At 37.1% G+C, this 16,113-nt stretch overlaps 1 protein-coding gene across 1 annotated transcript in view; it reads left to right on the top strand.

Annotated features, from left to right (window-relative positions):
• The first annotated feature begins 39 nt into the window (after nt 1-39).
• Nucleotides 40-16,113, top strand: part of ASIP (agouti signaling protein) — a 90,695-nt gene continuing 74,621 nt past the window's right edge. The window contains exons 1-4 of the mRNA XM_088789193.1: nt 40-274; nt 893-1,073; nt 1,950-2,071; nt 4,063-4,148. The gene's annotated coding sequence lies outside the window, so the exon portion shown is untranslated. The remainder of the gene's footprint in view (nt 275-892; nt 1,074-1,949; nt 2,072-4,062; nt 4,149-16,113) is intronic.

The raw sequence follows: 16,113 nt of genomic DNA, 5'->3' as shown, positions 1-16,113 counted from the left end.
CGTTGGAACTGCGCCTGCGCAGAGCCCGCCAGGGCGCAGGCGCGCGGAGGAGCTGACCCAAAGCGCTCCGTCTGGCGCGAGTTACCCGGCGACGCCGCGTCGCCAGGCAAGCCGGGAGTTGTAGTCCTCCTAGAACAGGCGGGCAATTGCGCGGCGGCCGCCCAGCGACCCGTGCGCGTGCGTGACGTCCGAGGCAGCCTTCCGGGAAGGTTCCGAAGGTGGCGACTTTTACTTCAGTGTTAGGTGGAGTGGCGAGTCCGCGCTGTTCTGCAGTGTTTGTGGAATCAATTCGGGGCCATTTCTCCTGGGTTAGGGTGGTGGATAAGACACTCAGTAATGTGAATCCGTTTGGGCTTTAGTTTTCCTGTTACTACCTCCACCACACCCCCTTGGGGTGTTCTAGTGTTTGAGGAATTCGAAATTGAAGCTGGAGACCCGCACTTTGCTAAGGGGTTTTACTTCAAGGAAAATTTAACCTAATATGCTGGATTTAAACTTGGGAGGTCGGAAACTAAAAGCCTCCTCCCTGTAGACGGAGGCGAGAACACGTCCCCTGGGGAGAAACGACCTGGCAAGAGGCAGTCGGGAAGCCTCAAAAAATGTTTATGAAGTCTCTGCTTGAACCTATGGGTGTTATCACGCAGTTCCCCTTAAGGCATAATAATAACAGTTCCCACTGTCAGGGACTGCTTTTCTCCTCACTGTGTTTCATATCATTTAATATATGTTCTCTGCTTTAGACCTCAAAACAACTGTGAGATAATCCACAGATATTTAGTACTCCCCATTGGGTATTGGTCCCTAATCTAAACATGGCAGGTAAAATTAGGTTTCTTTCTCCAAGGAATGTACAGCTTAGTGAGAATGATACTTTGTTGGCCCCTTCTTCCAGATGAACAAACTGCTTTCAGGGCGTTGAATAATTAGTCCAAAATCATACAGCCAGCAAAAGTAGGGAACCTGCGGATCAACTCCAGACAATTTGATGCCAGTGGCTGCCACTTGACCACCTTGACGATTTGCATCCCTCAGGAGGCTGCAGTGCCCTCAGTAATCTTCACCTACTGATATCTGTACGTACCAAGGTTTCTCAACAGCAGCACTGTTGACATTTTGGACCAGGTAATTCTGTGCTGTAGGATTTTTTAGCAGCATCCATGGCCACTATCCACTAGATGCTAGTGGCACCCTCCCCCTGGCTATGATGACCAAAAATGTCTCCAGACATTACCAAATCACCACTGGTTGAGAGCCACTGGTATACATCATTTATCTCCTCCTGGGTCTCTGAGAGCTCCCAAATCACTTTGGGGAGATCTTGAAGAGAACAGAGGAAACAGTGTGGCCTAAGTCTTTGAAAAGCCTGTCCGACTAGTAAAATAGACTCAGAAGACAAATGAAGTGGGAAAAAAGAAAGGGAGAAGTGAGAGAGGCAGAGAGGAGCTCATAGGAAATCACTCAAGTTACTCAGTGTATACTAACTATAAAGTTAATTCACCCTAACAAACACACATAAAGTCTCAATGGGCCTCATTGTACCTCCACTCGGTTTGGAAAATGCTTGGTATGCTTAGCAAATAATCTTGACCACTTTTGTGAAAAGATTTATTTTCCTTTACAACATAGTACCAGGCGTGAACTCCCTGAACTGGCAACTTGCAGGAGACTTCATAGATGTCAGCCTTCCCCCAAGGTAGTAATTTGTTTTCCAGGAAAAGTCACAATTCCCTGAGGAGTTGGCAAAAGTCACAAAACAATGGTAGCTAAGCTTTTCCAGGTTTTCCAAGAGATAGATCCTACTTAGACTAAGCTAATAAGGGCATTAACACAAAGCGTCATTTGTATTTTCTTAACCTCTTTTATTTAGGGATCTCTATAAAACATATAGATATTTATTAATTTCTTTTCATAATGGTCAGGGAAATCATTGTGATTTTTCTGTTTTATAGGTACAGAAGCCAAGTTATGAAGTCCACAAAAAATAGTGAGAAATCCAGAAACAGACTATGGGAAATTTTCACTCAGCCATTCTTGATGCTCAGCACCACCCCAGATCTCCAGCTGCCCAATAGTAAGCTAATCATGATAATCCTTCAATTGTATACTAAATTTTATGTTTTCATAAGCTTTAAAATATTCCATAGTCTCTTCACTTGATCCATAAAATAGCAGGCCTATAAAGGCTGTGACTTCAACAAAATTAAATAGTGATAGTACTTGAATTAAAACCCAGATCTCATGATTCTTAGTCTAGTACTCTTTGTACTTGGTAAGCAAGCCCATAATTCCTTGTAGATGATATTTAACTTACAGAAAACATAATTAAGATAAAGATTCTAATCCACATAGAATTCCAGACCTATTCCATCCTTTCATGCATGAACACCTCATTACGTAGGCCTTTGAGAGTTAGATTTCATGAGGAAAAGAGAAAGTCACTGAGGTATTAATGAAAAGCACCTAGTAACTCTGAAATTGAATTTATCTTCGGGTTGATCTACTAGACAAAAAGTTTATGAGGCTCCCCCAAAGAAGTCTTGAATAGTTATCCTTTGAGAACTAAACTATCAGGAATGAATTCTTAAAAAAAAAAAAAAAAAAAAGAAAAAGAAAAGAAAGAAGAAAAAAAGAAAAAAGGAATGAATTCTTAATTTTTTAGTCATATATAGAAATGATTTCTGAGATAATGTGTCATTGAGATTCAGGGATCACCAATTCTAAGCCCCTTGTCCAGGCTGTCCCCTGCAGGATCTTACTAATCTTTCTTTGCTCCCCCAATGCCTAGCACATGTTTGTGAATGCAGGAACCCACGTGGGTGATAGGTATGAGGGCTAATAAGTAACTTGCAACAGCCTTACCTTCTTGAACATAGTCTCCTTCCCAAAGGAAAATGGAAAATTCCCAGCTATATTCCATTTGAAATAATTGGGTACAAATATAGTCTGGAAATAAATGTGCTTTACATACTCCCTTTACGATTCACTGTAAAAGGAGGTGCTAACAGTCCTCTTGATAGATTAGCAGGCTCTTAGAAAGGAGTACTTCAGCACACTGTGTACACACTCAGCACCTTGGATTGTCACTACTCATTGCCTATCTGTCTCCCTTGCTCTTGGGGGTCAACACCTAGCAGTGTCTAGCACTGATTAGGAGCACAATAAATGTTTGTTGAAGGAATGCATGAATAATAATTGAAATTAAAAAAATTAATTTCCTCTTTTTTGGATGATTTAAACCCTCCCTTTTAAAATGTTTGAAGTGCCATTTGCTCTTTAAGGACTTTTGTAATCAATCAGCCCAGCCTATTATAATTTTACCCTTCTCTGTCTTCACATAATACTTGTCATTTAGACTCTGCTGTCTTGAATTATTTATTTTTTAAATGCCTATGTCCTTTCTTCCCAGCTATATGATAAAATCCTTGAGGGCAGGACTGTGTGTACTGTTGCCTCTTACAGTGTCTTAAATCTAGTAGGATCTTACTGCTGGCAATGTTACCAGATTTACTTAGTATTTTGGCATCTCTACAGAAGACTTCAATACTCTTAAGAAAACCACAATGCGACACTGCCTCACACCCATTTGGATGGCTATTAGAAAAAAAAAGCAAAAAACAGAAAATGACAGGTATTAGCAAGGATATGGAGAACCCTTATGCACTGTTGGTGGGAATGTAGAATGGTGCAGCCACTGTGCATGGCAGTTCCTCAAAACCGTATGGTGTTTCCTCAAAATGTTAAAAATAGAATTACCATATGATTTAGCAATACCTATTCTGGGTATATACCCAAAAGAATTGAAAGCAGGGTCTCGAAGAAATATTTGTATACCCTTGTTCATAGCAGCATTATTCACAATACCCAAGAGGTAGAGGCAACCTGTGTCTATTCATAGATAAATATTTTTATGTTATGTGTATGTAACCACAATGTTTTTTAAAAAGAGCACTGAATAGGGAATCAAAAGACCAAGGTTGGAGTTCTTGGTTGTTCCCTGATGACTAATGAATCTTGAGCAAGTTGATTTTTCACTCATGCCTTGATTTCTTCATCTTTAAACAGGATAATAAAACCTGCCCAGCTTCTGGGTTTGTGTGAGGATGAAAAAGAAAAAAAGAGCAACAACCAATTACTCTTACGATAATATTGTGAGTATAGTTTTTCCAGTATTCCAGTGTCCCTGATCTCTTTTAACATTTATTACAAGTTTCGCGTCTTATTTCATAATAAAATACTCCTAAAGATACCTCAGCAATAACCTGTTACCACTTCAAAGGATATGTATGCTGAACTCCTTGAATTGGGCTGCTCACCTTATAATTTGGTCCTGGGAAAAACAGCAAATAAATAGCCTTTATGAGGACTATTGATGACCTAAGATGCTAATTACTAATGTGGTTTAGCATTAATTGAGGAAATACAAGCTCGGGATATTCATGTGAACATAAGTAAGCCAGTCCCAAATTGCGATAAGAGGAAGAATTAACATCTGCTCAGTACCTACTAAGTGTCAAGCCCTGTAGTAGATATGTTACATGCATTATCTCATTTAATCCTCACAACAGCCTTTTCAGGTTAATAATATTATACTCTTTTTATAAATGGGAAAAATGAAGCTCAGAGAGGTTAAGTCACTTACCCAAGATCACACAGTGAATGACAGAGATGGAATTTGAGTCCAGGTCTGTGTGACTCAGATGCTCATACTCTTTCTACTGTTACACTGCCTCTCGAAATATATTTGCCTTTGCCTATTGGTAATAGAGTTAATGATAAATGGTATATATTTGATGTATATTTACATTTATATTAATTATCTTACTTGATCATTACAAGTAAGATAGGCTGTGTAGGGATGATTATCACTGCTTTACAGATGACAAAACAGCTAGAAAATTTAACTTACCTAACATCAACCAACCAAAAAATTATAACAAAACTTGAAAATAGGGACTGCAGTTCTCAGACCCATGTTTTTTTCCACATCAGCCTCATGAGAGCAGAATTTTATCTCTGAATTTTCTGGTTCTGACATTTTTTTAATGGGAGCAAAACAGTGAACATTTTGACAGTCTTGTAATTCTTGTTATACATGGACAGATTAAACACGTGTTCAACCCTATTCTCTCTTGTTCCCAAATCAATAAAATGACAGTGAGTTAATATTTTTAAAGTTATCAGCTCACAAGGACAAGGGGAATAGCAAGACAATAGCAAATGAGGAATAGCAACACATTTTTGGAAGATAGAAAGTTGAGCTGAGAAAACTGAATTCCAAACGCTTGAGAGGGGTATACTAACAAGTGGCAAGCAGATTCATATTGCAGAACACTAACTAGAATTTCAGGAATTAGAAGGAGCAAATACTACAGCAGCAGAGATATGTGAGGCTGAAAGTCTGTGTAAGTTAAACTACCAGTTCCCTTCTTCATCCTGCTCAGTTAGTCAACTATCCCTCCATCTCTTTGGCAGAACCCTGGGAACTTATTTCGTGAAAAAAATTGAACTTAAAGAAGTTTTAAAGGAGACACAGCTAAAGATCATAGCTAGGAAGGTTGGGGTAGGAGGATACCACACTGAAAACAGATCAGATGAATATCTTCACACTAAATGGTGAAACTTGCTCAGCCCTCTTGCTCTGTTTCACTCCAAGAATGTTGTCAGCAAGACATATTCTCCAGGTAGGATAGCAGAGAACTAATTTTGAGAGGAACTTAAGATTGAATCCCAGAAGTAAGATCTATAGAACTGATACTTGAGAATCTCCCAGCAAAACAAATAGGCCCCCACTGTATCATCTTGCAGTAAAACCCACCAACCAACAAACTCTTCTTGTTAACAGGGGTTCCAAATACCTTTGTAGTGACTCACTCTTAAATATGAAGGGACAGCAAAGGATCACCAGATAGTTGAGAGAAACCTTCACCGAGAAAGATAGCATCACATAGAAATGGAAAAGAAAAAAGAAACTGAGAGGAAACAGAGACAATATTGAGAGCAGAAGGATGTCTTTTAAAAAACAATAAACATCCTCTGAGAGTTAGTATAAAATAGTGCATCCGTGAAACAAAGACAAGAGTCTCCAAAAAAGGGACAATCAGAGAATAGCTCTGGGAAATTAAAACTATAATAGCAAAAATAAATAATTCATAGAAACATTAACATATAAAATTGAAGAAATCTCCCAGAAAATAGAATAAAAAGAAATGGAAATAGGAGAGAAAAGACAATTAGAAGATGAATCCATAAGATCCAACCCTAACCCTAACCTAACCCTAACCTCTAACCTCTAACCCTTAACCCTACCCTAACCTGCTATTAGGAGTTCTAGAAATAGAAAAAACGCAGGGAAGGAAATTATCAAAGAAGATTTTACCAAAGAAGTTACCAGAAGATCTCTGATAACTGGAGAACATGAGTTTCCAGATTGATAGAGCCTTCTGAGTGCCCAGCATAATGAAAAAACTATAAACAACAACAACAAAAATAAAACAAGAGAAAAAAACCAAAAACACGGGAAAAACAACAACTGGCATATCATTATGAAATTTCTAAACACAAGGGATAAAGAGAAAAAAATTGATGATAGAAGGTGAGGAAGTATCAGGGAAAGTGGAATGGATTACTTATAAAGGAGTAGGTAATAAGTAGCATATTTTTCAACATTAACGTTGGTGGCTAGAAAATAATGAAACAGTGCTTTCAAAATTCTGAGAGAGTTATTTTCACCCAAGAATTCTATACTAAATCGTGTTATCAATCAAGTGAGAGGGACAATTAAAGATATTTTCAGGCATGCAAGGATCAAAAATTTACTCCCCTTTCCCCACCCCCAGCTGGGACACTACTGGAGCATGTGCTCTATTCAAACAAGAGAGACAAAGAGAGAGGTTTTAGGAAACAGTGTCAACGTAGGAAAGAGGTAAAAGGAAGTCCCAAGATGACAGCTATACCACAGACCTGGGGAGAAACAGTCCAGACTGAAGGAAGGAATGCTCCAGGGGAGTATTCCCAGTGAAACTGATAGAATGTCTGACATGTTTGACAGTATTGTAAATAGTTCAAGCATTTTTACATTTCTGTTGCGGAGTCTAGAAGAATTGGTGATAATGGTAAAGAAAATTTGGCAAGCAAAAAACTCAGGCAATTACTAATTCCAAGAGGAATAAAAAGTTGTATAAGAAAGGAAATGTAATCACAATACAAACTGATCCAGAAGTAAACCACTTACAGAGTTTTAATAAGATAACATGAAATGTGGATTTAATTTAAAATATTGTGATATAACAATATTGGGAGGCTGGGGGAAGGGAAAATATAAGGTGTTGGATTTTGATCTTTTGTATTAGGTACTGTTTAAAATTTACAAATCAAGAAATAGCAGTATAAATATTTTATTTAGGAAAACTGGTAAATATGAAAAGAAAAGCAAGTGAAAGAGTCTGGAAGGGTGTCTTAGGCTTTGGGGAGGCCATTGCTTTTCTTGTTGTTAAGACTCTGTGTGTGTGTGTGTGTGTGTGTGTGTGTGTGTGTGTGTGTGTGTGTGTGTGACAGAGAGAGAGAGACAGTGAGAGAGAGAGAGAGAGAGAGAGAGAGAGAGAGAGAGGGAGGGAGGGAGGGAGGGAGGGAGGGAGGGAGGGAGGGAGGGAAAGGGAGGGAAAAGGAGGAAAAGGGAAAACACTTTTTTTAGGAGCCTTGTAGTTCCAAATGACTTTCTTTTTAGCCACATGACTTTTAGAGTATTTACATGTATTACTTTAATAAGTATTTAAAATGAAAGAGAGAGAGAGAGAAAGAGAGAGAAGGAAAAGAAGGAAGGAAAGGAGGGAGGGAGGAACGGAGGGAGGGAAGAGAAGGGAAAGGAAAGAAAGGAAAGGGAGAGAAAAAATCTTGTGTCCGTTCAGACCTGTGATGTAAAAGGACATTATGAATTTTCTTTACAGAGAAGTCCTAGAGGAATACTAGAAAATAACAATCCCAGATATTTGAGAAGAATGAAACACAACTATTTAGGACGTTTTCTTTGAGGTAACACATTTAGTTTGGGGTGCCACATGTGTTCCCCTCCCCCCAAAATGAGAGAAATAAGGTGAAATGCTAGAGCATTGCTATCTTCTGGGTTGTAATCAGTCTTACTGACTGATCTTTTAAAATTGTGAATTAAATGAATGTCGTAGATCTTCTGGACTCTCAAAAATGATATCCTCAAGATTAATGTTGTGAGACTATCTTATATGTGGAATTAGGAGACCTAATGTTTAAATGCCCTCCACTTCTTGGCTCTGTGACCTTAGCTATATTATTGTTTCTGGCCCTCCCATTTCTTCTGTTTACTCCAGAAGCTAAATTTCAATTAATAATATTTTTAAAAGAACTGCTTCATGCTGAATTCATCTAATATAAATATACTCCAGGGTACTTATTAGGGATTATTCAGTCTCCTGTATTAAACAATAAGAACTTTAAAAATACCAACTATATCTTTGACTCTGAAATTTCCCACATATCCTGTTGTTCTCTGCTTCTAATAGGCACCAAATCAATGTTTCCTGAGATTTATTGACTGATATTGTGAAGAGAATGTTTGTCATTAATTGTGCCTGTAATTAATTCCCTGTTTGAAAAAGAAAGTTCCAAATGCTTCAGGAAAATTCTATCTTCATCGTCAAATTTAGGCTTAAGTTGGAGCTAAACAATAAAGTAAAAACAAAACAGTATTTTCTTTCAAAGAAAGAGTTCCTTAGTGATGCATATTTTTATAAAAAGGAAAGATTTTATCCAAAACACTGGAGTACCCCGCATATTTGATAAGTTTAATTCCTATTCTTATTTCTGTCTGTGTTCTTATGAGTATTAACAGAAGAATTTGTGACCCATCTAAACAAATAAGACGATAGTATGGAAAGATGAAGCCTGATGAAGGAGATATAAAGAGTTTTTATGATCTTGAAAAGTATATAACAGAGTGGGATTCAGTTTTTTCAAAAATACCTAGAATATTAGAATTTCAGATCACCTTTGGAAATTTAAAACATTTCAGATCACCTTTGGAAATTTTATTTTAGGAAAGTAAAAATTGCTCTGTAGATACTAGATCTTAAATTTATAAAACAAACCATTTCATCTGTTTTAGAACACTATGATTTTTCAATTAAGGCTATGTTATTATTATAGCTAATATTTATTATTTCCTTTTGAACACTCTTTTAAGAGCCTTAATACATTATCTTATTTTCCTTATCTCAACCCTGTGAAAAAAGTACTATAATTATCCCCATTTTACAAATAAGAAAATGAGCTCAAAAAGATTAAGTAATATCATCTTTCATGTATGATCTGATCAGTTCCTAGATATTGTACTTCCTTTAGATATGCCAACTTTTTTTTTTTCTTTTTATAGTAGCTATATCATACTAATGGTTCAGCCTTTAAAGATTTTTTTTTTCAGTCTGGTTCTGTTACCATTATAATTATATCTCCTATCTTTATGTTATGCATTAATTTTGTAGGCATAGATTTCTCTAATTTGTTGATAAAAATGTTGAAGGGACAAGGCCAGATATGGCCCACTACTATAGACCTTTGTCCAAGTTCACATGGTCCTTCCATCAGCAAGGATGAGAACCTTGAAAGCTATACAGCCATCGCTGAGATGACCACTGTATAGGCCCTGCAGAAATACCATGCTCTCGCATCCCAATTTCATCAGTTAATATGATTGATTTGGGGTCTGGGTTTGAAAAGTGAAAAGAGGATGAAGAATTTAGACCAGTAGCATCCCCTTCACCTTTCACTGGGGTTATGCACAATTCTAGATCAGACAAATGTGAAAAAAGAGGAATCAGGACCCTGGTAACCTTCCCTTCCCTCTAGGTAGATCTAAGTTCTGTATATTCTGACCCTACTACTCAGTTTTACAAAGAGATGAGCTTTCTTTGTTTAAGCTTTCCCGTTTCCCTACCTCAAGACTGGAGTCCTTCACCCTTTCTGAATTTGTCAGTGGTACCTCTTTCCCTTCTCCTGCCTCAGTCCCAGCATTCACACAGAGACAGTTTGGAACAAAACATTGGCCAGTTTATGAGTATTAAAAATTGTCACTCAGCCCCAAGTATGGCCTTCACCATTTCTTGTTCAGGTTTTTCAAAATGGAAATTTATATTGTGTCTCTGGCTTCAAGGAAATAAATGCTCATAAAAATGAAACAATATAGAAATAAAAAATGCAAGCCATGTAGAATTTTTATTCTGCGTATAAAAATACACATACACATTTTTACAAAACTGGCAGGATAAGATGCATTCTACTCTATAATTTTTTCAGTTAATATATTGTGGTCTTTCTATGTCAATACTAACATACCTATCTTATTGTTAAAATTGCATAGTAAAGGGGGCCATAAAGTCTGGAAAAATAGGCAAATACACGTAGCGATTTATTGATATGACATTACAATACATGATATGTTCAATATTAGTCCTTCATTAGCAATGTATAGTTCAATGAACTGTGCAAAACTGCAATTAACATGATACATAAATGTACTTTTTCGATCAATCCCTACACATGCGTCAAAATGTATTTTCTCAGTTGATTGTGGCTTTGGTTTGACTGAATAAGCCTCTTCCTTTGGTGTACAACAGAAAAAGTAACCAAGGGGATGAGTGTCTATCTGATTCTTTTATAAATTTATGTTTCTAGACTTCTGTGGCCGCTCTGTATCATTGTGTGGATATACTATAATTTATTTAACCAGTCCTTTTTTAATGGACTCTTAGGTTATTTTGCTTTTCAAAATTGTGAATAACAATACAGTGAACATTCATATTCATATGTCTTTGTGGCTTATCAGATTACCTCATTAAGATAAAGTAGTAGAATTAATGGGTCAAAATGTATGACATTTAAAATTTGATAAGTTACTGCCAAACTGACTTCTACAAAAGTTGAATCAGCTTACATTCCCACTAACATTTGAATCAGGTTATGCTTTCACCTACAGTATATGAGACTGGCTTTTCCTCCACAAATTCACCACCACTGGGTATTACTAATCATTTAAAATTTTGTCAATATGATGAGCAAAAACTGATGTCTTATTATTTTAATTTTATCAATCTGAGGTGTTTCCTACATCAATTTTGAAAAATGGTTTAACTTCATTAGAAACTCCAATCAGTTTTCTAAAGTGGTTGTATACTTTTACACTCCCACCCACAATGGATGAGCATTTCAGTTACTTCGCATATTCTTCCAAAATTGGCATTGTCAGTCTTTTCATTGTAGCCAATCTGGTGAATGTGTAGTGGCATCTCATTTTGGTTCTTATTTGCATTCCCTATATGAGTAATGATGTTGAGCACCTTTTCATATATTTGTTGACCATTTGGATATCTTTTGTGATGTATTTAATCAAATCTTTTGCTCAGTTTTTTAATTGGGTTGTCTTTTTTTTTATATATTAGTGGGAGTTCTTTATATATTCTGGATACAAGTCTTTTGACAGAGAGATGAGGTGTGATCAAAATACATGGTGAATGTTTAAATTAAAAAAAATTTATTGTAGTAAAAGACACATTGCCATTAATCCCCCTCAAAATATTCCCCCTCGCTTCGAGAACACACTTATCCCATCATTCTTGCCACTTCGTGAAGCAGTTCTGGAAGTCCTCTTTTGTGTCTTTAGTTGCGCTGTTGTGGCTGCCTCGATGTCCTGAATTGATTCAAAATGTTTACCTTTCGTGGTCTTTTTGACTTTGGGGAACAGCCAGAAGTCACACAGTGCCAGATTCAATGGATAAGGTGGATGAGGACATGCTGTAATATTTTTATTTGACAGAAATTGCTGTACCAAAAGCGATGTGTGACACCGAGTGTTGTCATGATGGAGAATGAGACCATTTGCCCATTTCATGTTAATGCGTTGTTTGTGATCCAAGATTTATGGCACACTTTAAAACACACCTTCTCACAAATGTAGCTCACACCCAACTGACTGCACCGAACAAGTAACTTGTCACACACTGTTACTAAGGTTCGATGCGCTGCTTCCTGTATTGAAGATCCCTGCCTTTCCATTGGATGGCACTGGGCAGCAGCGTTCACCATATTGTTTGATCACGCTTTGTATGTTGTAAATATTTTCTCCCAGTCTGCATGCCTTTTCACTTTTTTAATCGTCTCTGTTGATGAGTTCATAGGCTGACTCTTGCTTGTTGTGGAATATTTGTTGTATATTTTATAATTTTAAAATTACATTCTATAATTTTAAGTGACATTTTATTTTTTTAAGAGCTCATCTTTAGCAGGGCTTTATCTGTGTGAATTTTGTGTGATCTGGGTTGAGGTTGTCCCCTCAAGAGAGGTTTAGTATTTACTTGCTCTTGTCAAATGCCTTGATGTCAGAGCATTTTTTTTATTTTAATGTTTGGGCTTACAGGTCCTAAAAACATGTAGTTTGTGTAAATATGCTCTTCAAATTCACCTGAGGGTGGGTCTATGGTTAAAAATTCTTGAGGGAGACTTTTTTCATGCAGAGCAAAGCTAAAATATATATACTTCCTTGTTATTTTTCTGTGACAGTGGAAAAACTCTGGTTCATTTTTTGACTGAAGGTCCCAATTTTTCCTGGGCTTTCTGCTTCATTTTCTGTCCATCTGTCTTTTAAAACACAATGAACGTCCTTAATTCCAAGACGAGCAACCTTTTTCACCCCCCCCCACCCCCATCTAGAGGATCAATCCTAAAGTTTTAGTTCTTTATTTTTTAGTTCATGGTATTTTAGTCAGCAATTTTAGGTCTTTTGTAGCAGAGGGTTTTCAGAAGATCTAGACTGAAGTATTGCTGGAAACGCTATGCTAAACATTTCTGTACCCATCAAACTATTCCTTTTCTCATTTCATAATCTTTTGGGAGAAAAGATGTAATAAAGATGTGAGGGTCTCTTGAGTCAATACAGACTTACTTGGAGTCTGGAAAGTCAAAACAGTGTAGTGTAACTCTCTTCATTAATATTCTATGCACTTCTTGAGTATTTTGTTAACATTTGGTTTTGCTTAATTTTACCCACATCCTCTTTTTCTCAGAAATGGGGATTCTAATGGCTTCGAACATCAAATAGCTCTTAAAAGTAAAACTGTGATGGATTGAGTATGAATGAATGAAACATGGGTTACATTTCCCTTGAAATACATATGGATTTAATGATTCGCAGGAAAACTCATCATAATTTAAAAAGATTTGGGATAATGTTTGAGATGTTAGAGACGTGGAAAATTTTGCTTGATTGTACTGTCTCAGCTTCCAGATTTCCTCTGAAACTGATGTCACGGCCATAGACCAAAGAGTCCCAACCAAGAAGTGAAAAAGTCTAGCAGTTTCTGGCATATTTAAGAAATTTTAGCTTAATCTCTATTTTTCAAGTGTTTTAAATACCCCTAAACTGATTTCGATGGAAGAAACTTCTTTCATACCTGCCCTCAAGAGTTCACAGTCTAGTAGAGGAGTCAACGTGCAAACAAATGAAAGGAATAAATGTGGGTGTGATGCAGAGAAAAGGAGGGCTTAGTACATGCGACCCAAAGCAATCTCGAAAGACAACACAGACGATGCTTGACCTGAGCCCTAGAGAAGAGTCGTTTACCTGCTGGACTGTTATGTTCAAAGGGACAACATGTGTAAAGACTCAGAGGTGGGAAAACAGCTTGGAGTTCTTAGGGAGCTACAATGGGAAGGGTGCAGTGAGAGACATGGCTGCAGGGCAGTTAGGGGTCTGACTAAAGAGGAGTTTAGTACCAAGGATCTTGGGTTTCATCCTGAAAGATCAATATTCTGATTATTATCATAGCAGCTCACTACTCACGTTTTATATATATATATATACACATATGTATATATATGTCTATATGTATATATATACACATACATGTACATGTGTGTATATAGGTATGTATATATATTATATATATATTTTATATGTATTTTAACATCTTTATCAAGGCATAATTTATTGCAATAAAAGGCACACATTTTAAGTGTACATCTTGGTGACTTGAGAGATTTACATACTTATATAACCACCACCACTCAATCTGTAGAATTTTACTATTACTTCAGAAAGTTCCCTTGTGCTCCCTTCTCAGTCGATCTACCCCACCAACACTCCTAGGCAACCACTATAGATTTCTGTCAGTATAAATCAGATATGTTTTTTTCTAAACTTTTAATTAAATAGAATCATATGGTATATATTTTTAATTAAAATATAGTTAATATACAGTGTTATATTAGTTTTAGGTATGCACCATAGTTACTCAACATTTATATACCTAACGAAGTGGTCACCACGATAAGTCTAGTAGCCATCTGACATACAAGGTTATTACAATATTATTGACTATATTCCCTGTGCTGTACATTACATCCCCATGACTTATTGATTTTATAATGGAATTTGTACCTCTTATACCCCTTCACCCTTTTCACCCTTCCCCTCACCCTCTTCTCTGGCAACCATCAATTTGTCTATCAGTCTGCTTCTGTTTTGTTTGTTTGTTTTTTAGATTCCACATATAAGTGAAACTGTATGGTATTTACCCTTTTTTATCTGACTTATTTCACTTAGCGTAATATCCTCTAAGGCCACCAGTGTTGTCTCAAGTGGCAAGATCTCATTCTTTTGTTATGCTTCAGTAATATTCCATTGTGTATATACGCAGATACCACATCTTTATCCACTCATCTATCAATTGGCATTTAGGTTGCTTCCATATCTTGGCTATTGTTAACAATGCTGTAATGAACATAGGGGTATGTTTATCTTTCCAAATTAATGTTTTCATTTTCTTTGGATAGATACCCAGAAGTGGAATTGCTGGGTCATATGGTGGTTCTATTTTTAATTTTTGGAGGAACCTCCGTACTGTTTTCCATAGTGGCTACATCAACTTACAATCCCACCAACAGTGCATGAGGGTTCCCTTTTCTCCACATCCTTGCCCATACTTCTTATGCGTTGTTCTTTTGATACTAGCCAATCCGACAGGTGTGAGGTGATATCTCACTGTGGTTTTGATTAGCATTTCCCTGATGATTAGCGATGTTGAGCATCTTTTCATGTGTCTGCTGGCCATCTGTATGTTCTCTTTGGAAAAATGTCTATCCAGGTTCTCTGCTCATTTTTAAGTTCGATTTTTAATTTTTTTTAAATTTTGAATTGTATGAGTTCTTTAAATATTTTGGATATTAACCCCTTATTGGATGTGTCATTTGCAAATATCTCCTCCCATTCAGCGGGCTGCCTTTTCATTTTGTTAATGGTTTCCTTCACTATACAAAAGCTTTTCATGTAGTGTATACTCTTGTGTCTGGCTTCTTTTGTTCAACATGATGTTTTTGAGGTTCATCCATGTTGTGTATAACAGTAGTTCATTCTTTTTTATTGCTGAGGGTTCATTAGATTTCTGTTCCACGCTTTGTTTATCTAGTCACCTATTGGTCGACATTTGAGTCATTTCCAGTTTCTGTCTATTATAAAGCTGCAATAAACACTTGTGTACAAGTCTTTGTCAACAATCACTTTAACACGTGTTGTAGCTAATATATTTGTCTGGAAAGACCACCCCACCACTACTAGCCAAAGCATCTGTGTGAGTTGCTGGGAGTAGAAAGAAGGCAGTATGGAGAATTTGTTTCAGGCCTGGACAATCATAGAACTCATTTTTTTTTTCTGCAACAGTGATTGGTTTAAGGCACTGACATGTGACCAAAGAAAGTTTAGAATCTTTTCCCAGAAGAAAGAAAATCTTTTTTTTCCCCCACATGGGTTGCTAAAGTGGGACTATGTGAGCTTGAAGCTGCAACACCTTTCTTCCCTGGTGGCATAGAGGACGCCCTTCTATGGTAGGAGAGAATAAGAGCAATGCATAGGGGGAAATGGGGAAGGGGGGTGAGAGAAAGAGAATCACGACCTTCTCCACCAATTACTTACGTGTGACAGAATTGGGAATTCAAAGAACCAAATAAAGAAGAAACTGGAGGCCGGAGGAAAAGGATGTAGCAGAGGCAGCTGAAACCCGTGAGTCATGCCCTCAATGCTCTGAGCTCCATAGTGCCAAC

This window comes from Rhinolophus sinicus, chromosome 13 (genome assembly GCF_057876585.1).
Source record: "Rhinolophus sinicus isolate RSI-liver-muscle chromosome 13, RSI-T2T, whole genome shotgun sequence".
Taxonomy (NCBI): Eukaryota; Metazoa; Chordata; class Mammalia; order Chiroptera; family Rhinolophidae; genus Rhinolophus; species Rhinolophus sinicus.
The sequence above is the reverse complement of the archived record's forward strand: the minus strand, read 5'-3'. Positions and strand labels throughout refer to the sequence as shown.